Source organism: Mastomys coucha, unplaced genomic scaffold, assembly GCF_008632895.1.
Source record: "Mastomys coucha isolate ucsf_1 unplaced genomic scaffold, UCSF_Mcou_1 pScaffold22, whole genome shotgun sequence".
Classification (NCBI taxonomy): Eukaryota; Metazoa; Chordata; class Mammalia; order Rodentia; family Muridae; genus Mastomys; species Mastomys coucha.
The window spans coordinates 180082865-180104347 of record NW_022196905.1 but is presented as its reverse complement, the minus strand read 5'-3'; the positions used below and the strand labels follow the sequence as shown (position 1 = coordinate 180104347).

At 37.7% G+C, this 21483-nt stretch overlaps 1 pseudogene; it reads left to right on the top strand.

The window, feature by feature from the left end:
• The first annotated feature begins 1544 nt into the window (after positions 1-1544).
• Positions 1545-21483, top strand: part of LOC116104776 — a 24074-nt pseudogene continuing 4135 nt past the window's right edge.

Genomic DNA, 21483 nt, shown 5'->3' with positions numbered 1-21483 from the left:
ACTCAGAAAGCCCAATTAGTTTGCATAATCCTCCCTCTAATTACAGGAAATGGGTGTTTCCTCTATACCTTTTAACACAGGATTACTAACAGTGTTATAAACCTTCCTGAAGAGATGGGTACACAAGTGTGTACTGAACTTAGATAGGGAGCTCTCAACAAATTAAAGTAAAGATAATACCAAAGTCCAACATGGTCAACCAATGAGATTTGTTAGGGTTCCTTTCTGAATTATAGGTGAGGGATTACTAGGAGCACAAATGACTCAAAGCACATTCAAGCATGGGTAAGAGCTCACAAAGCTGTGAACCAGGAGCAGTGCAACAGCCTGCATGCAGCTCAACATATTGGAGAGCCACCCAGTGCCTCAGTGTCTAAACCTCTTCCAAGCAGCTAGGCTGGTATCTGCTTTTTCCAAGCAGCTGTTAGGGTCTCAGAGTCTTCCTTGCCCCTTACCTTCTCTAAGAGTGGCTCAGGGAAGATTTATTGCTTACTTTAGAAGGGAGGGACCTAGAGAGTCTAGTCAGTTTCAGGGACTTCCTGAAGCTATTTTCAGTCCTTTACCTTCAAAGAGATTTCCTATAGGATGGAATGTTTCCATCTCAGAAGAAACTGTTACAAAATACTATCTCTAAATCCATTATAACTATTTGAACAAAACATAATCATAGCTCCTCTGAAAATTAACAATTTACAAGATCAATTGCAGCTAAATTTGTAACAGGGAAGAAATACTATCTCCAATTCTACCTGGCTATCTCCAATTCTACATGGTTTTGACCCCTTTAAAGATGCTCCTACTTAAAACTGCATTTTTATGTAACTTCTCAGGCTGACAGGTCTGCAAAGCTTTATGAGTGGTCCATTTTTCTAAGATAAAATCTTATGCTTGTATAACCGAAGAATACATTCTCATGATTTTCACAAAATTGTCTTGCTCTTTTTTTTTCCTTCTTCCTAGAAGAAAAGATTACTAAGCAAATTTAAAGTGGTTATTATCCATTCCCACAAACACTGAAATACAAGTTATATTCCACACAAGTTATACATTGCATAGGTCTAATTCTATCCCCTTCACTAGCCAAAAACAAGGGCTGTGTCCCTAGCATTGGGAAAAGGACCAAGCATTAATAGAATCAAATAAATAAGAGGAAAGACAAACAGATGGATCAGTCAAATGATCTGAAGGTTTTTACTTATAAATTGCACTGATTTCCTTCTTGTAGTTAATTTTTCATGATATACTAAAATTTCTATCTTTCTTATTAGCTAGTTGGATTTGCCAATATTCTTTTACTAGGCAGGTGTATATGTGTTTGTATGTATGTTTATGTGTGTATATGCATTTATGTGTATGTACCTTACAATCTGGAAGGTTGTATTGTTGTTTCTTTGTTTTGTTTTGTTTGTTTTCTAGTATTATAAACTCACCTGTGGACAAATCCTGCATGCAATTTTAAAATTTTAGTGATAAAACTACTCATCATCACTAGTCATTCTTACTCTTTTCATGTCCTTTTCTTTCTTGGAATCCATGAGATCACAATGTCCCATGTTTCTGTCATCATTCTTCCTATAGCTCTGTCATCCAGCTCTCTCCTCCTGCCGTAAGTATAGAGTCCCCAAGTTTCTGTCCTTGCTATTCTCATTCCATTCCCTCTCCTAGAGTTATCTTTCTGCTACTATATACTTATGACTTTCCTAGCAAATAGCTTTCCCCAGAATTCTAGAAAATAAATGTGTTTTATTTCTAAAATGTACACACTCCTAAATGAAATTCAACATTTAAAAATTCACTTTCTCTACAACTGAAATCATTATCATCCGTATTTTGGAACAGTTTGTTCTAAATCCTTTATTTCTGTGGTTTTATTTGCTTGAACTTTAAAGGACAAAGAGCAAATAAAAATCCTGCATCAGTTCTAGTTTTTGTCTCTTTCATGATCCCCTTTACTTCCATCCCAAATCCAATAATCTTTTCTAATGCTCTGAATAGTCTTCAACTGGCTGTCCACATTCGCATTGCTATCACATTACCCTTGTCCTCTGTACTTTCCGAAGCATTGCAGTGTTGTGATATCTGCTCAGTTCTTCACTCTTGTGTCTCTGCAGTTTCCTGAACTATAAATCTAACCATGTAATAATAATCTTTAATGTTTCCTATAAAGTATGATGGACAAAAGTAGGCACACAAGGTTAACACACATATTGGCCTTTAAATTCTTTCATTCACCATTAGTTGCTGCTTCAATTACCTTCTTCAACTTTATCCCTATCTCTTCTTAAATTCCACCAACCAAACAGCAAGCACCAGCTGATATGACGCCCCCAACACATATACAGCAGAGGACTGCCAGGGTTGGACTGAGAGAAGGTGCACCTAACCCTCATGAGACTGGAGGACCCAGGGAGTGGGGAGGTATGATGGGGTGGTGCGTGGGGGATGGGGACATCCACATGGAGATGGGGGGAGAAAGTATGAGATGTGCAACAGTCAGAGGGTGGATCAGGAGGGGGATAAATTCTAGACTTTAAAAAAGAGTAAATAGTAGAAAGAAAGAAAGAAAGAAAGAAAGAAAGAAAGAAAGAAAGAAAGAAAGAAAGAAAGAGAGAAAGAGAGAGAAAGAAAGAAAGGAAGGAAGAAAGAAAGAAAGAAAGAAAGAAAGAAAGAAAGGAAGGAAGGAAGGAAAAAAGAAAGAAAGAAAGAAAGAAAGTGGCTGAGCAAGCCATGGGAAGCAAGCCAGTAAGCTGCATCCCTGACTTCGTTAACATCAATATAGAAGTGTAAGCCTGTGGGACCATTAAAGGTAAACCTTGCTCCTGCTTGAGCTAAGACTTGAAAACCTGGTGATCCTGAATGGAAGGTAGGCACTTCGACTGGTTGCTGGGCACCAGGCCCCTGTCACTAGCTCCAGCTCCCTGTAGATTTTTGCCCTTCGAGGGCAGGACCTATTGTCAAGACAGATCTCCATTTTAATGAGGTAGCTAGAGACCTGGAGGACTTAGCTAATAAACTCTCCTTCCCAGACACTCCTCCCTGCAAAAGCTATTTAACCTCAGGCCTGCACTGAGAAGTGGACTATGGTTTCACTCATTCACTTTCTGTCATGACAATAAATGCCTTAAAACTATGGACTGCCTCTTTTCATTGGGATCCTATAGGGCCACAGTCTAATCTCTGGTAGAAGGCCTCACTGTGCTCCCAGTCACAGCGCCACCAAGCCACACCCACCGCTACCATCAAGTCAAGGACTCTCCCTGAGGGACCAGCTGGAGCTCCCCCCCCCCTTTTTCCCCAACCCTAGGCTAGATCCAGCCCGCAGGCCCCTACTCCATTCTCAGCAGCTCCTGGCTGTCCAAGAGAGCCTGAGAACCAGAGGATCCCAGCTCCTTGCAGGCCCGTGGACCCCTATCCTGCCCCAGCTGTCTTGCACCTCACTCCCAAAGTGGTGTCCCAGGGCTTCCCTATAGCCCAACACCCGCCCTGCAATAGCATGGGTAAGTGCAGTCAAACTTCAGGAGCAGCCAAGCTCTGTGGTGTAGCACACACATGACCCCATAACCCTACACAAGCCAAATAAGCAACAAACCCCTTCCTCCTCAAAAAAGAAAAAAAAAATCCACTGTTAAGCCAGACAAAACTTAGTCTTCTAAAGAGGTCCTGCAGCCTCTGAGGACATACTTTGCTCAAGTTCTTTCTTCCAGTTGTCTTCTTCTTCCATCGTCTTTAACTCTGGTAAGTCAGAGATTCAGGAAGCTGAAAGTGCAGTTCATCAACAGAGTCCTTCTTAGCAGATACAAGGCTCTGGATTCCGTTCCCATGACAGCAAATAAACCTGTGCGTGTGCGTGTGCGTGTGCGTGTGCGTGTGCGTGTGCGTGTGCGTGTGCGTGTGCGTGTGTGTGTGTGTGTGTATGTGTGTGTGTGTAGAAAGAAAGTGTAAGAGAGGAAAAAAGAGATACACAGAGAGATAGAGGGAGATTTGACAGACCCAGGTCATATGTTCTTCTTCAAAGTGGTACTAGTCTTCACTGATTCCTACTATGTTATCAGGCAAACTATAGTAATTATTTTCAGCTTTCTGTGCACGTTTCTCATGCAACAGTTACTAGATTTTACTGTAATGACCTATCCCCCAGTAAAGAATTAGTTTCTTGAGGCCAGGAGCTTCAATTTTGTGCAATGCATGCTGTCCTTTGACAACGTCATCCATGTGGATAATGTATTCTGCTTACTCTTTCTCCATCGTTTCATGCCCCGCCCACCCAGTGCCGCCTGCTTCTTCCTTCTAAGTCTCTTTCTCCTATTTATTACTTTACATTTTGTGTGTGTGTGCCTTACAGAGTTTGAAACAAGGCTTTAGTGCCTTCCCTTCTCCTAGTATCTTAGTTGCTAAGAAATCATCTGTAAATGGTAGGGGCCCATGGGCCCCGTCTCTGTGTATAGCTGACTGTGTAGAGTACAAAATAGACACAGGGCCAGTAGGCATACAGTGCCAGCTGCTGTCAGTTCATAATTGCCACAACTTTGTCATATGCTTGGACAATGTCCTTCCACAACCTGGCCCTTGGCTTCTAGCTCATACATTCTTCTGCTACCTCTTCTGCCATGTTTCCTGCACCTTAAGGCTGTGAAAGAAACATCTTATATAAGGATGATCCCTTAAACTGCCCTTTCGTCTCAGGATATGGTGCAGGCATTGCTTTTTGTCTTCACTTCTATTCACTGCAAGGATGGGGCCTCTCTGGTTAAGGCTAAGAGTGGACTTTTTAAAAGGTGGTTTGAGGCTATGTCAGTTCAGCCAAGTAGCAGTACTGAGTTCTCCTTAGAGCTGAGAAGACTCTCTTCAGTTATGAGTTTTGGACCAGGATGGCAGTACGAGGCATGGATTCTCTCTTTCTGAGTAGGCCACAAATTCAACCTGGGAGCATTTGGTTACCCCTGATACTTTTGTTACTATTGTACCAATGACTATATCCTTTCTATCAGGTTATTATGTTAATTCATAGACTTCAAAGCTGAAAGAGCCATCTATGCTAATACCTCATTCTCCAGCAGCCTGCAGAGTACTATCTAACTCTGAAATCTAGCCACCAGGATGGAAGCTTCTGGTTCAGGGCCTGCTTAATTTCTCTAGCTCTTGCATCCAAGAAAGGTTGTGACATCAGCAACAGGGTCTTACAACTAGTTCTAGTTGGTAGCCAAGAAGACTCACAAAAGTCCTTATTATTTTGGAGTACTCTAGTGTCTCCCTGGGCAACAGTTCCTACAGCAGTATCCCACATCTGGCACTGGGATTTTTATTTAGTGACCCATTATCTTTACAACCTTCATTATCTAGCTTTGAAAATATCTGCCTTCAAATGTGTCTTTTAATTAGGTTACAAGATAGTAAGGGTTTAATAGTCTTTTTTTTTTTTCATAATCTCTTTGTTTTGATTGGCCCTTTCCCCATTCCCTCATTTTCCTATTTCCCAATTGCCCTTATTTTACAGATGTTACTATTCCTCTTTCCTTCAGGGATACTCCCAATGTGCATGCGAGCACACACACACACACATACACACACACACACAGACACACACACACACACACACACACACACACAGAGTCTCATATCTAGTTTTCTACCTTCAAGTTAAACACATAAAACTGAAGAATTCAAGTTAGGATCTGCTTATGAAACAAAACATATGTGTTTATACTTCTATTTCTGAGTTACTTCTCTTAGTATAATATATCCAAGTTCCATCCATTTATTTAAATTTTCCATAATATCTCTCTCTCTCTCTCTCTCTCTCTCTCTCTCTCTCTCTCTCTCTCTCTCTCTCTCATAGCTAAATGAAATTCTATTATGTATATGTAGCACACTTTCTGCTAACCAGTTGATGGGTGTCTGGGTTGATTCCAACTTCTAACTATTGCAAGTTATGCTACAAGGAACATGGATGTACAAGTGTCCCTGAACATGGATTCATTACAGTGTATACTTAAAAACTGTGTGTCTGGGTAATATGGAAGATCTAGATTTTTGTTGCCATTTGTTTGTTGATCTCTAAACTGATTTCTAATGTGACTACTGTTGGTTACAATCTCACCAGCAGTATGTAAGGGTTCTCATTTTCCCATATTAAGCCATTATTTGTTGTTACTGCACTTTGTACGATGTTCATTTTGACTGAGCTTAGACTGAGTTTTAACAGTCTTGTCAGTCTCCATTGTTCTGACGGCTAAGGGTATCAAAGCCTTTCAAACGGTTCCCAGTCGTTTGTAGCTCTCATTTTAGAGCTCTGCTTACTTCTACAGCTTCACTCTTTACCTCTGTTCTCTCTTTTATTGGAGTTTTAATGAACATTTTGTTTATACTAATTATTAACCCTATATTCAAGATATACAGGTGGGAAATATTTTCTCCAATTCTGTGAGCTAAAATCAGAGACTTTAAATTTTTACTCAGTATTCATAATGTCCTATAAAATGAGCAGAACATAATAGGACTTATATACAATGATAGCAGACTTGTTCAAACCAGACAATTAACACCTGCATAGTGATAAACGTAGAGAAGGAGCAAGGATGTTGGTGTACTATTTGTGTGTAATACCTTTTCATTGAAAAATTCTTAAATTAATAAAGTGGCACTGATTTATTTATGATTATCTGGGTTTCAGTAATATTACACTGGCCATATAGAATGTGAAATGTGTACTACATATGAGTAATGGGAGATGCTGAAGAAGCCAACTTGAGAAAAATAAAATAATGATCATAAAGGGTTAAACCTCCTCCATCCAAATTCTTTCTAGTCCCTTATGGATATATTGACTAATGCATTATTTATTAATTGATAACTGTTTTAGTTACTTCTTTCCTGTTATGATAAAACAACATGACAACAAGTCAACTTATAAAGTGATTAATTTTTTTGAGTTTTGTGGTTTCAGGTACACAGGAGTTCATCAGCAGCAGAGCGGAGAACAAAGTAACCAGGAGGCCAGCATGGCACTGCAGCAGAAACTGAGAGCTCACATCTTGATCCACAAACAGGAAGTAGAGAGAACTAGTTCAAAATGTAATGCTTCTTTCAAAATCAAAGCCAGCCCCTAGGACATATGCCCTCCTACTCCTAATCCTCTTCAAATAGCCATGAACAGGGACCAAGTATTGAAATGTTTATGACTTGTGAGGGGGAAACCTCTCATTCAAACCACTACATTACCACCACAGTCACTCACAGTACAATGACATCACAGCAAGTGCCAGGGTCTCTATAATGAGTAAGACTTGGGCTCCTTCACAAAGAAACATACTGGGTAGAATGTGGTAGTGATCTAAATATTAAAGTAAATATTAAATTAAATATTAAAGTAATCTAAATATAAAATATGAAATATATCATTTTTATAAAATCACACATGAGAGAGCATTCCATGAGATGAGGCTGAGCAATTAAGAACTGTCCAGAAAATAGCAGCGAACGAAATATGGTGCACTCTACTCTGGAACAAGGCTGCCCATAATTCCTCAAACCTCACCCTCCTTTCTCCTAGTTGGTTTGGAAAAACTCTTCTAAGATATATTCCTCACTGATTCCTTACCTTCAACCCATTTTCAAAATTATTGTATATAGGCATTGTTGAAAACATAAAGCAATCCCAGTACTTGGAAGGCTAAAGCATGAAGTTTATAATTACATGACTGGTTTCAGTAATATAGCAAGACCCTACCCTACCTCAACTCAATAGAAACAAGGTTGTGGATGTATTCACATGGTAAAACACTCACTGTACACAAGGCTCTGAGTCTGACCTGATGCCTCCCCAAAACACACAAATAATATAAGAAAAATAAAAATAAAAAGGCTCTTTGTGTATGGTTGAAGTCTCATCCTAAAGGGTCATTTCTGAAAATATACATACAAATGGCAATCCTCAGAGTGTGCAGGGTCTATTTATACTTTGGGGAATATATATGTATATATACATATACATATATATATATATATACATAGATAGAGAGAGATATATGCATAGAACAACAATTAATAAAAAGAAGGTCATCTATTCATTGGAAAGAAAGGAGCATGGAGAGCAATATGGCAAGGGTCTAGAGATGGAAAAGGACAGGCAAATGATATAATTATATTGTAATCTCAGAAATAAACGAAATAAGACTCATTATGCAAACATGGCCCTTCTGTTTATTTAATGTTTCCTTAATTACATTTTTAAACACCTTAATGTATATGATTAGATTCTCAGAATCCTGATGCTAAATTATGTCCCAGTTGACATTCAGTAAGTAGTTATTAATGCACTAGCTGAATGTTGTTAACATCATTATACTGGAAGCATCGGGTCCTATTTTGGTAATTTTCACTTTTGTGTCAGTTTATGACCTGGTAAATTATAGTTTCAGAAATATTCCCTGATTAATATTCATGTTCTGGTTTTAATCTACAGTTGTTCATTTTCAATCAGTTAAGTTTACAATGTACAAATAATAGTACTATATAGTTTCTTAATTTATTTTGTATGCCACAGTAATGGCAAATTGTGTAAAGTTTCATAAAATTATAATGAAGTCTCTGCATAACAAAAACTGTTATATTGTGATTCTTTTTAGAATTCCATCATATAGTAGAAATTTAAATGAAGACAAAGTAAGGCACTAATATTTTGCGATTGAGGAAGTAAAGTCAGTCATGCTCCCTCCACCAATGGCTTTTATTATAGACTGTGGAAGTTTTACATTCCAGAATCTGTTATATAACCTGACAAACCTGATAAAGATGAGGACCAAATAATTCAGGTTGGTAATCACTTAGCAAACTATTTAGGTATATATATATTATATAAAATATAATATATAATATATAATATATATATAAATATAATATAAATATAATATATAAAATATAATATATAAAATATTATATATATATATATATGTAGGGATGAAATGTCTTGCTGTTTACTATGTAAAATTTCACTATGGCTTAGCCATTGGGAAAGAAGATACAATATGAAGGGGATTGTATAGCTAAAAGTTTTTCTGTCTTGTGTTTCATAATATTAGATTCACAATCATAACAAGGTTATTTTATTCTGAAAAAGAAAAAAAAAAAGAAAGACTCCAGTGGCTGTTCCATTAGCACAATTTTCATATAAGAAACAACATTCACCAGAGATCATGGCAACTGTTCTGAACAAGTTATACCTACTTTAGCAATTTCTCCTCTAATGAAAATTTGTGTGTATGTATGTGTGTGTGCCTGTGTGTGTGTGTGTATGTTTGTGCATTTGTGTGTGTGTTACACAAATACCTATAGGTAGAATTTTGCCTATAGGTTAATTTTGATCAGCAATTAATGAGAAATAACATGAATATATAGAAGTTTTCAAAAATGGACTCAAATGCTATACAGGATTTTATCATTTCCTATAAAATAAAACCATCACATTATCCAATACCCTGTTATTGAACGCCCCTACTTTGATAGAACAACAGTTAATACAAACTAGATTGATAAAATAAACAGCATTAAAATTGACTCACTGTGAAATTTAATGTCAGTATTGGAGGAAATCTATATGACTGGGTGAATTGTGTCATCTTATTAGTAGTATAAAATATAGAATATCAATTTCAACATTTTTTTAAACTTACATCTTGTTTTGAAATAAATTCTGATGCTCTGGTGATCTATTTAGAAAAATAAGAAAAAATAAAATTGGACCAGCAGCTTAAAGCCAATCTTAGTTTCTACTAATGATTTTAGGGTCAAGTAAGAAGATTAAGTCTTGCCCAAGGTTGCTGCCCTTTAAATTATTAAAAATCATTACATAAACATAACAATATTTTTACTCATTCACTAAAGACTTGATCAAGTAATTCACTAGGATTTCAGCATTCTGAGATGTCTAGACTATCCCACACTGGTAAGAAAAATGACCCTTGAACCAGAAGTCATCCAGTCGTCTATACATCATAGTATTATTTGGTCCTTATGACAAAATTATTCTTAGAAGTCCATGTTTCATATACTTCCAGGGGGAACAAAAGAATTATGTCATATCAATATCTTTATTTCTTGTTTTAAAAAGTTATATAATCACATATCACTGAACCTCCAAGTTAGCATGGGAAAACTAGAAACATAGTTTCCACTAAAGAGTAAATTTGTTTGTTTTATAATTAGCTTTTGTTGTTATTATTAGCATGAAATTCTTTTTTTTTAAACCTTTCTACTGAAAATAGATTCTTTTCTCATACACTATATCCTGATTAAAGTCTCCCTCTCTACTACTTTCAGTTCCTCCCTACTTCCCCTACCATCCGGATCCACTCCCTTTCTGTCTCTCATTAGACAAGAACAGGCTTCTAAGAGATAACAGCAAAACAACAAAAAAAATGATCACATCAAAATTAGAAAAGACAAACCAAGAAGGAAATGAGAATCAGAGACTAATTCATTATGCACTCAGGAGTCCCATTAAAACACTAACTAGATGGGGTGGGGTAGTGAGCAGGGGGAGAGGGGAGGGAACAGGGTTTTGTTTTAGTTCTTGTTTTTTTATTTTATTTCTTTTTCTTTTCTTTTTTCTTTTTGGAGGGAAACCTGGGAAAGGAGATATTGTTAATAAAGAAAACATCTAATAAAAAAAAAAAAACACTAACGAGAAGCCATAATGAATATGCAGAGGACCTGAGACAGACCTAGGCAGGTCCTATGTGTGCTGCACCAGTCTCTGTGAATTCATATGACCTTTGCTTGGTTGATTTAAAGGGCATTGTTCTCCTGTGCCCTCATCCTCTTGGCTCTGACACTTTTTCTGCCTCCTCCTCCTCCTCCTCCTTTTCTTCCTCCTCCTCTTCCTCCACTGGGGTTCCCTGAGCTCTGAGGGCAGGAATCTCATGAAGACATAAAAGGATTTTGAGTTCAGTGTTCCAAGATCTATGTTTCTGTCTCTGTCTCTGTCTCTCTGTCTCTGCCAATCTGTTTCTGTCTGTATCTGTCTCTCTGTCTCTGTCTCTGTCCCCCCCCCTCTCTCTCCCTGTGTGTGTGTGTGTGCATGTGTGTGTGTGTGTCTTACACTATCTGGCTGTAGGTATCTCTATTTGTTCCTATCTGCTACAGGAGGGAGCTTCTCTGATGGTGGGTGAATAAGATTATCAATCTACAAGAATAGCAGAATAACATTAGGAGGCATTTTATTGATATTTTTTAAAGACCAGTAGTATTTTGTTTTAAACTAACTAGTCTCTGGTTTGTGATCACCAAAGAAGTCCATCTCATGGACTGGGTCTAAGAGTATGTTTTAATCCCATCTTCTGTTTTTAGAGAAAATACATTTCATTGCCAATGGATATCTGAGCTACTATTAAAAGGATGGCTAAAGCCTTCATTCTTGTTTTTAGCCTAGAGTTCACAATTCAATTATATTTATAAGCAGTGATTAGTTACAATCAGGGTTAACATCTTCACTGAGGGACTATAAATTCTTCAGATGATGAAGAAGATAATATTTCATGGGCTGGAACACTGAAAGCTATATAAAGTATGAGGCTGGGGCAGATAAAGTATGAGAACTCATGAAAGTTACAGTTCATCTTCTCTAGAACCACAGCCACTGTTTTCTTTGTCCTCAAACTTAAGGACTGCGTAGCAAAAAGTAAAACAATTAATAGGCACACTCCAATTGTAATTTGCCATGATAATTTTTTATTGGATATTTTCTTTATTTACACTTCAAATGTCATCCACTTTCCCAGTTTCCCTCCCTTCCAGAAACACCCTATCATGTCCTCTCTCCCCCTGCTTCTAAGAGGGTGTGCCTCTACCCACCGACCCACTCGCACCTCCCCACCCTCTATTCCCCTACTTTAGGGCATCTATCAAGCCTTCATAGGACCAAGGACCTCTCCATCCATTGGTGCATGACAAGGCCACCCTCTGCTACATATGCAGCTAGAGCCATGTGTAGTCCTTTGTTGATGTTTTAGTCCCTGGGAGTTCTGGGGGGGGGGTGCGGGGGGAGAGTCTGGTTGGTTGATATTGTTGTTCTTCCTATGAGGTTGCAAACTCCTTCAACTCCTTCAGTCCCTTCTCTACCTCCTCTATTAGGGACCCCATGCTCAGTCCAATGGTTGGCTGCTAACATCTGCCTCTGTATTTTTAAGGCTCTGGTAGGGCCACTCAGGAGACAGTCATCTCAGGCTCCTTTAGCATGCACTTCTTGGCATTCACAATAGTGTCTGGGCTTGGTGATTGTATATGGGATGAATCCCCAAGTGGGACAGTCTCTGGGTGGCCTTTCCTTTAGTCTCTGCTCTACAGTTATCTCCATATTTGCCCCTGAGAGTATTTTGTTCTCCTTATAAGAAGGACCAAAGCACTTTGGTCTTCCTTCTTATTGAGCTTCATGTGGTCTCTGAATTGTATCCTGGTTATTTGGAACTTTTGGGCTAGTATCCACTTATCAGTGAGTGCATACCATGTGTTTCATTTTGTGATTGGATTACCTCACTCAGGATGATATTTTCTAATTCTATCCATTTGCCTAAGAATTTCATGAATTCATCCTTTTTAATAGCTGAGTAGTATTACATTGTGTAAATGTACCACATTTTCTGTATCCATTCTTCTGTTGAAGGACATCTGTGTTCTTTCCAGCTCCTGGCTATTATAAATAAGGCTGCTATGAACATAGTGGAGCATGCATCCATATTACATGTTGGAGCATCTTCTGGGTATATGCCCAGGAATGGTATAGCTGTGCCCTCAGTTAATACTATGTCCAATTTTCTGAGGATCCATTAAACTTATTTCCAGAGGGATTGTATTAGCTTGCATTCCCACCAGCAATGGAGGAGTGTTCCTCTTTCTCTACATCCTTGTCAGCATCTGCTGTCCCTTGAGTTTTTTATTTTATCTATTCTGACTGGTATGAGGTAGAATCTCAGGGTTGTTTTGATTTGCATTTTCCTGATGACTAAGAATGTTGAACATTTCTTTAGGTGCTTCTTGACAATTCAGTATTCTTCAGTTTAAAATTCTTTGTTTAGTTCTGCAACCATTTTTAATGGAGTTATTTGGTTCTCTGGAGTCTAACTTCTTGAGTTCTTTGTATATATTGGATACTAGCCCTCTATTGGTTGTAAAATTGGTAAAGATCTTTTCCTAATCTGTTGGTTGCCTCTTATTAACAGTGTCCTTTGCCTTACAGAAGCTTGGCAATTTCATGAGGTCCCATTTGTTGATTCTTGATCTTATTCCACAAGCCCCTGTACCCATATGTTTGAGGTTCTTCCCCACTTTCTCTTCTATAAGTTTCAGCGTATCTCGTTTTATGTGGAGATCCTTGATCCACTTGGACTTGAGTTTCCTACATGGAGATAAGAATGGGTCGATTTGCATTCTTCTACATGCTGATCACCAGTTGAACCAGCACCATTTGTTAAAAATGCTGTCTTTTTTCCACTAGATGGTTTTAGCTCCTTTGTCAAAGATCAAGTAACCATATGTGTTTGGGTTTATTTCTGGGTCTTCAATTCTATTCCAGTGATCTTCCTGCCTGTCTCTGTACCAATGCCATGTAGTTTTTATTACCATTGCTCTGTAATACAGCTTGAGGTCAGGGATGGTGATTCCACCAGAGGTTCTTTTATTGTTGAGAATAGTTTTCACTATCCTAGGCTTTTTGTTATTCCAAATGAATTCGCAAATTGCTCTTTTCAAGTCTGTGAAGAATTGAGTTGGAATTTTAATGGGGATTGCATTGACTCTGTAGATTGCTTTTGGCAAGATGACCATTTTTTACTATATTAATCCTGCCAATCCATGATCATGGGAGATCTTTCCATCTTCTGAGATCTACTTCAATTTCTTTCTTCAGAGACTTGAAGCTCTTATCATAAGATTTTTTACTTGCTTGATTAGAGTCACACCAATGTATGTAATATTATTTGTGACTATTGTGAAGGGTTTCATTTTCCTAATTTCTTTCTCAGCCTGTTTATCCTTTGAGTAGAGGACAGCTACTGATTTGTTTGAGTTGATTTTATATCCAGCCACTTTGCTGAAGTTATTTATCCAGTTTAGGAGTTCTCTAGTGGAATTTGGGGGGGTCACCTATGTATATGATCATATCATCTGCAAATAGTGATACTTTGACTTCTTTTCAATTTGTATCCCTTTGACCTTCCTTCTTTTATTGTCAAATTTCCCTAGCTAGAATTTCAAGTAATATGTTGAACAGATAGGGAGTGAGTAGGCAGACTGTCTAGTCCCTGATTTTAGTAGGAATGTTTCAAGTTTCTCTCCATTCAGTTTGATGTTGGCTACTGGTTTGCTGTATATTGCTTTTACTATGTTTAGGTATGGGCCTTGAATTCCTGATCTTTCCAAGACTTTTAACATGAAGGGATGCTGAGTATTCTCAAATGCTTTTTCAGCATCTAATGAAATGATCATGTTTTTTCTTCCTTTGACTTTGTGTGTGTAGTGGATTATGTTGATGAATTTCCTTATATTGAACCATCCCTGCATTGCTGAGATGATGCCTACTTGATGGTGGTGAATGATCATTTTAATGTGTCCTTGGATTCAGTTGATAAGAATTTTATTGAGTATTTTTCCATCAATGTTCTTAAGGGAGATTGGTCTGAAGTTCTCTTTCTTTCTTTGGTCTTTGTGTGGTTTAGGTATAAGCATAACTGTGGCTTCTTAGAATGAATTGGATAGTGTACCTTCTGTTTCTATTTTGTGGAATAGTTTGAAAAATATTACTATTAGGTCTTCTTTAAAGGTCTGAAAGAATTCTGCACTAAACCCATCTAGTCCTGGGCTTTTTTTGATTGGGAGACTATTAATGACTGCTTCTTTTTCTTTAGGTGTTATGGAACTGTTTAGATGGTTTATCTGATCCTGTTTTAATTTTGGCACCTTGTATGTGTCTAGAAAAATTGTCCATTTCATCCAGATTTTCAAATTTAATTGAGTATAAACTTTTGTAGTAGGATCTGATGAGTTTTTAAATTTCCATGGTTTCTGTTGTTATGTCTCCATTTTCATTTCTGATTTTATTAATTTGGATACTGTCTCTGTCCCCTCTGGCTAGTCTGGCTAAGGGTTTATCTATCATGTTGATTTTCTCAAGGAACCAGCTCCTGGTATTGTTGATTATTTGTATGGTTCTTTTTGTTTCCATTTGGTTGATTTCAGTCCTGAGTTTGATTATTTTTTGCTGTCCACTCCTCTTGGGTGTATTTGCTTCTTTTTGTTCTATAGCTTTCGGGTGTGATGTCAGGTTGCTGGTGTAAGCTCTCTCCAGTTTTTTTTTTTGGAGGCACTTAGCGCTATGAATTTTCCTCTTAGGACTGCTTTCATTGTGTTCCATAAGTTTTTTATGATGTGTCTTCATTTTCATTAAATTCTAATTAATTTCTTTCTTTATTTCTTCCTTGACCAAGTTATCATTGAGTAAAGCATTGTCCAGTTTTCATGTGTATGTGTGTTTTCCATTGTTTTTGTTGGAATTTAATACCAGCCTTAGTACATGGTGATTTGATAGGGTGCATGGGATTATTTTAATCTTCTTCTATTTGTTAAGGCTTGTTTTGTAGTAAGTTATATGGTCAATTTTGGAGAAGGTACCATGAGGTGCTGAGAAGAAATTATATTCTTTTGCTTTAGGATGAAATGTTCTATAAATATCTGTTATATCCATTTGGTTCATAAGTTCTGTGAGTTTCACTGTGTCTCTGTTTAGTTTCTGTTTCCATGATCTGTTCATTGCTGAGAGTGGGGTGTTAAAGTCTCCTACTATTGTTTTTATTAGATATTTTCTTTATTTACATGTAAATTTCTCTTTTCCCAGTTTCCCCTCCAAAAAACAAAGAAACAAACAAAAACAACAAAACAACCCCCTGTTGCCTCCCCCCTCCCCATGCCTGCCACCCCACGCTCTCCCACTTATTGGCCCTGGCATTCCCCTACACTGGGGCACAGAACCTTCACAGGGCTGAGCTCCTCTCCTCCTATTGATGATCAAATTGCAATCCTCTACTATACACATGCTGCCAGAACAATCAGACCCCTCCATGTGCAGTTCTTGGTTGGTGTTTGAGATCCTGGGAGCTCTGAGGGTACTAGTTAGTTCATATTGTTGTTCGACCTAAGGGGCTGCAAACCCCTCAGCTCCATTTGTCCTTTCTCTAACTCCTTCTAAAGTCTTCTACTATTATTGTGTGGGGTGTGATGTGTGCTTTGAACTTTAGTAAAGTTTCTTTTAAGAATGTGGTTGTCCTTACATTTGGAGCATAGCTGTTCAGAATTGAGAGTTCATCTTGGTAGATTTTTCCTTTGTCCAGTATGAAGTATCCTTCCTTATCATTTTTGATAACTATAGGTTGAAAGTCGATTTTATTGGATATTAGAATGGCTTCTCCAGCTGGTTTCTTGGGACCATTTGCTTGGAAAATTGTATTCCAAGCTTTTACTCTGAGGTAGTTTCTGTCTTTGTTACTGAGGTGTGTTTCCTGTATGCAGCAAAATGCTGGGTCCAGTTTACATATCCAGTGTGTTAATCTATGTCTTTTTTATCAGGAATTTAATTCATTGATGTTAAGAGATATTAAGGAAAAGTGATTTTTGCTTCCTGATATTTTTGTTGTTAGATGTGGCATTATGTTTGTGTGCCTATCTTCTTTTGAATTTGTTGAAAGAGTACCCTCTTGCTTTTTTTAGGAAGAAGTTTCCCTCCTTGTGTTTGTGTTTTCTATCTATTATTCTTTGTAGGGATGGATTTGTGGAAAGATATTGTGTAAATTTGATTTTGCCATGGAATCTCTTGTCTTCTCCATCTATGGTAATTGAGAGTTTTGCTGGGTATGGTATTTGTATTCTCTTAGGGTCTGTATTAACATCTGTCCTAGGTCATCTAGCTTTCATAGTCTATGGTGAAAATTCTGGTGTAATTCTGATAGGTCTGCCTTTATATGTTACTTGACCTTTTTCCCTTACTGCTTTTAATATTCTTTTTTTATTTCAGGTATTTGGTGTTATTATGTGACAGTAGGAATTTCTTTTCTGGTCCAGCCTATTTGTATTTCTTGTATGTTCATGGGCATCTCTGTAGGTTAGGGAAGTTTTCTTCTATAATTTTGTTGAAGATATTTATTGGCCCTTTAAGTTGGGAGTCTTCACTCTCTTTTATACCTATTATTCTTAGGTTTGGTCTTCTCATTGTGTCCTTGATTTCTTGGATGTTTTAGGATTAGGAGCTTTTTGCATTTTGCATTTTCTTTCATTGTTGTGTCAATGTTCCCTAAGGTATCTTCTGCACCTGAGATTCTATCTTCTATCTCTTATATTCTGTTGGTGATGCTTGCATCTATGACTCCTGATCTCTTTCCTAGGTAGTGTTGTCTCCCTTTATGATTTCTTTATTGTTTCCATTTCCATTTTTAGATCTTGGATGGCTTTGTTCATTTCCTTCGTCTGTTTGGTTGTTTTTTCCTGTAATTCCTTAAGGGATTTTTGTGTTTCCTCTTTAAGGGCTTCTACCTGTTTACCTGTGTTCTCCTGTATTTCTTTAAGGCAGTTATTTATGTTATTCTTAAAGTCCTCCATCATTGTCATGAGAAGTGACCTTAGATCCGAATCTTGCTTTTCTGGTGTGATGATGTATCCAGGACTTGCTATGGTGGGGGAATTGGGTTCTGATGATGCCAAATAACCTTGGTTTCTATTGCTTCTGTTCTCATGCTTTCCTCCTGCCATCTGATTGTCTCCAGTGCTCTCTGCCCTCACAATATCTGACTGGAGCCTGTCCTTCCTGTAATCCTGGTTGAGTCAGAACTCCTCAGACTCTAGCTCTCTGTGATCCTGTGATTCCAGGATCCTTTGATTCTGAGAGTCTGGCTATGTTAGAGTTCCTGGGAGTCAAGCTGCCTCTAAGATCCTGAGATCCTGGTATGACCAAGCTCCTGGGATCCTGGGATCCTAAGATCCTGATCATGCTAGAGTGACAGGGAGTGGACCTTACCCTGGGGACTGAGGAATTGGCTGCTGAGTTCGCACCCAAGGTGCCATGGTAAATTTTAATGAGAGTTTCTCCAGACTATATCCAATTTCCTATCCAAAGAGCTTACCAAAGCATTTCTCTCTAAGATATACATTGTATCATATCCTAACTAATTCTTACCTCAAATGTTCATGGTGTTTATCATCAACAATAGAATAGAAAAATAAAAACAACAATGGGTCTACCCTAAATCCAACTACTGCACCATTCCTTGGCGTCTCTGAAGTATTCTCCACCTCTCTCTCTCTCTCTCTCTCTCTCTCTCTCTCTCTCTCTCTCTCTCTCTCTCTGTGTGTGTGTGTGTGTGTGTGTGTGTGTGTGTGTTTTGCTACTTCCCCTCCTATCTGGGTCTACTTCCTTTCTGCCTCTCATTACAAAAGAACAGGCTTCTAAGAGATAACAACCAAACAACAAAGTAGATCCAGATTGGAGGGGAAATAGTGTGTGTTATTCAGTATTCCTGCTTTCATTCTTGACCTGTTTCCATCACTTGAAACATTATTTACCTATTACTTATCCATTACTCTGAGTGTTTGTGTGTGTGTGTGTGTGTATACACATGCATGAATATATATAATGTATATGTGTTTGTCTATATGTGTATTTGTATGTATGTCCATAGGTGTGATGTTAACCCAGATCTCTAGAGAATCCTCACAAACCACCACCACTAACCATCTCCCTCAACTTCACTGGACATCATTGGATGTCCCCCAGGCCTTCATTGTTCCCTTGCAACCCATTTTCTACATAGAAGGTAAAAATCACTTTTCTAAACTATATGCTTCAATTTTTCTTATCTAGGGCAAATCTGTACATGGACAATATGAGCTTGCATTTCTCAGCTATCCAGCTTTATGTCTTGTCATCATAGCTTCTTCTTAGCCCAAATTCTCCTCCCTCCTTCCTTGAACTGTTTCCATCACTTGAAACATTACTCATCTAGCTCTTTACTGCATCCAGTCAGGTTCCTTCTACAATTCCATCTCCCCAAAGGTGCTGTCATTAATTTACTCACTCCCCTTCTGCCCTACCAAGTAATCAGTAGTGCCTATTTTATTCAATTTTTTCTTTATGACTTTAACATATCTAAAACTATAACAGATTTATCTTCTTGTTTTTTGTCTCACTGTCTAAAAAGGAAGTTTCCAGAAAGTATGAAAGATAGTACTTTAATTTTTCACTTATTCTCAATACCCAGAAAACACTTGGTATGTTCTCATTAAATATATATTGGAATTGATAAATGAATAGTCATTGTCAGAAACCTGGAAGCATGCTACTTTGATAGCATAATTACAGAATTGCCTCATCATCATTAAATTGGATATAGCAAATTAAAAACAGTCCCATTTAAAAGAAATGTATTTCACATGTAAGGCTAGTAGATTAACATAATGCTGCATGGGAGAAATTACCAAAGGAACACTCTAAATTTCAGTCCCATGTTAGAGAAATCTGTGGGTTTAAATTGTTTGATAAGTTGTTTGACATAACATAGTCACAAGTACTTTAAAAGCCCACCTGAGCATTTTCTCTCATTACATTTTAATCACCTAGAAGGGGATAGATTTTTTAGTAATTTGAGCCCAATCCATTTTAAGGAATGAATTAAGATTCTTGTTTAAAGAATCCACCCATTCTTCCCTAAATTGACTGACTACATTCTCCAACTGGTCAATCAGTCAAGTGATTCCTCAGGCAGAATATTCAAGTGAAAAGAACACAGGACTAGGCATCAAAAGGCTGGCTCTGGCTCATACTATCCATGAGAATCCAAACAAACCTGGGCCATACAGGGCAGAGAATTGTGGTCAGAACCACATGGCTCAACAAACATTTGCTGTTTATTTTCAGTAATAATTTACTTTTAAGTATCAAGTGCTGAAATACTTTTATGGATGGTGTCTAATTGGATTGTTTCCCCCTCTGTAGGGTATGAATTTGTCCCAAGTATATTCTAAATCTTTATGTCATTACCCTAGCCAGTTCTACAGTCATCTTCTCCATGTTGGTGAGCACCTGAGAGGAAAACAGGATTACATATGGAGATCCTTGTGTCAAGCTCCCAGTTGGAGCAGTCTGTCCACAGATTCTGGAATTTCACTCTGACATTATCTTACTGCCAAAACTTGGGCTTAGAAGACTTTCTACACAGTTTTGTCTTTTGGGTTCTCATTAAAATGAGTCACACATGTGAGGCCAGCTTAATGCCCAGCTCTGGTAGAGGCCCTTAAATATTAATGTTTTTTGCTTCTTCTGGTATATAGCCCTGCTCTTTGGAGCTTATTCCTCAAAAAAATATATTCTTTCCACAGGCACTTTAGGTCCCAGTGGATCATTCCACTGAGTACAGGTTTGGAACAAGATGGACGAGTGGGTGTTAGGAAGAATAAATGCTACCATTTTTATAACCATTTCTGGCAACCAGGAGCTCTACTGTGCTCCAGATAAACTCATTACAAAAGCTCAGATTCTGCTTGTTAAGCATTTTTTTTTTTACTAAGTATTTTAAGGATCATTTGATAAATATCCTTATACTTTTGTCTACAGCATGAGCTTGATTATCCTGGTACAGAAAGTTCAGCCCCCACTCACTAAACAATCTACATGGTTAGCAAAAGATAGACTCATTCCTAATTCTTATTTTAGACACAAATGATTTACATCTCTCTTTTAAGTTAAATAAACGTGTTTCTCACTGCCTGTACCCGAGGACACGACTTACCTGGATTTTGATCATATGTAACCCAACATCCCTAGACCTTGACACTTTTGACTCCGCTACTCCAAAGCAGTGAAAGGAAACAAATCTCTCTTTACTTAGAGGGATGGGATAGCAGGATTTTCCTCATTTTGAACTGAAATAGCCTTTGAAAGATTAGCCCTTATCTTTTAACATAGAAACTAATAGTTGTTTGCCATTTATGGTAAATATGGAAAAATGATCATGGTATCATCCTGCAGAAGGCCTTACAATCTGCAGCATTCACAAAGATTTCTTTCTAAATGCATCTGTAAGTGATTCAAGAATCCCATGTAGAAATTAAATATTAAACTCTTTGATTTAATGCCATTTCTACCTAAATTGTAACTGTTAACCACACCTAGGACAGTGACTATAGTTTTCCCTGAGCAGTCACTGAGCAATACATAGACACTCCAAGTAAGCACTTTATAGTAACCACTCAGAAGGACTTTCAGAGTCCTCACTGAAACCACATTGATGGGCTTTGAATACAAGCCCTACCACAGTAGCCTGTTCTGAGTGCCACAGACGTATCTGTAGTTCTGGATACATACCTGCCGTTTCTATTTTATCATAAAGTTCTGAACTCTGACATGGTAATCTAATATAAGCCTTGTAATGTAATATTTTTACCTAGCATAACATT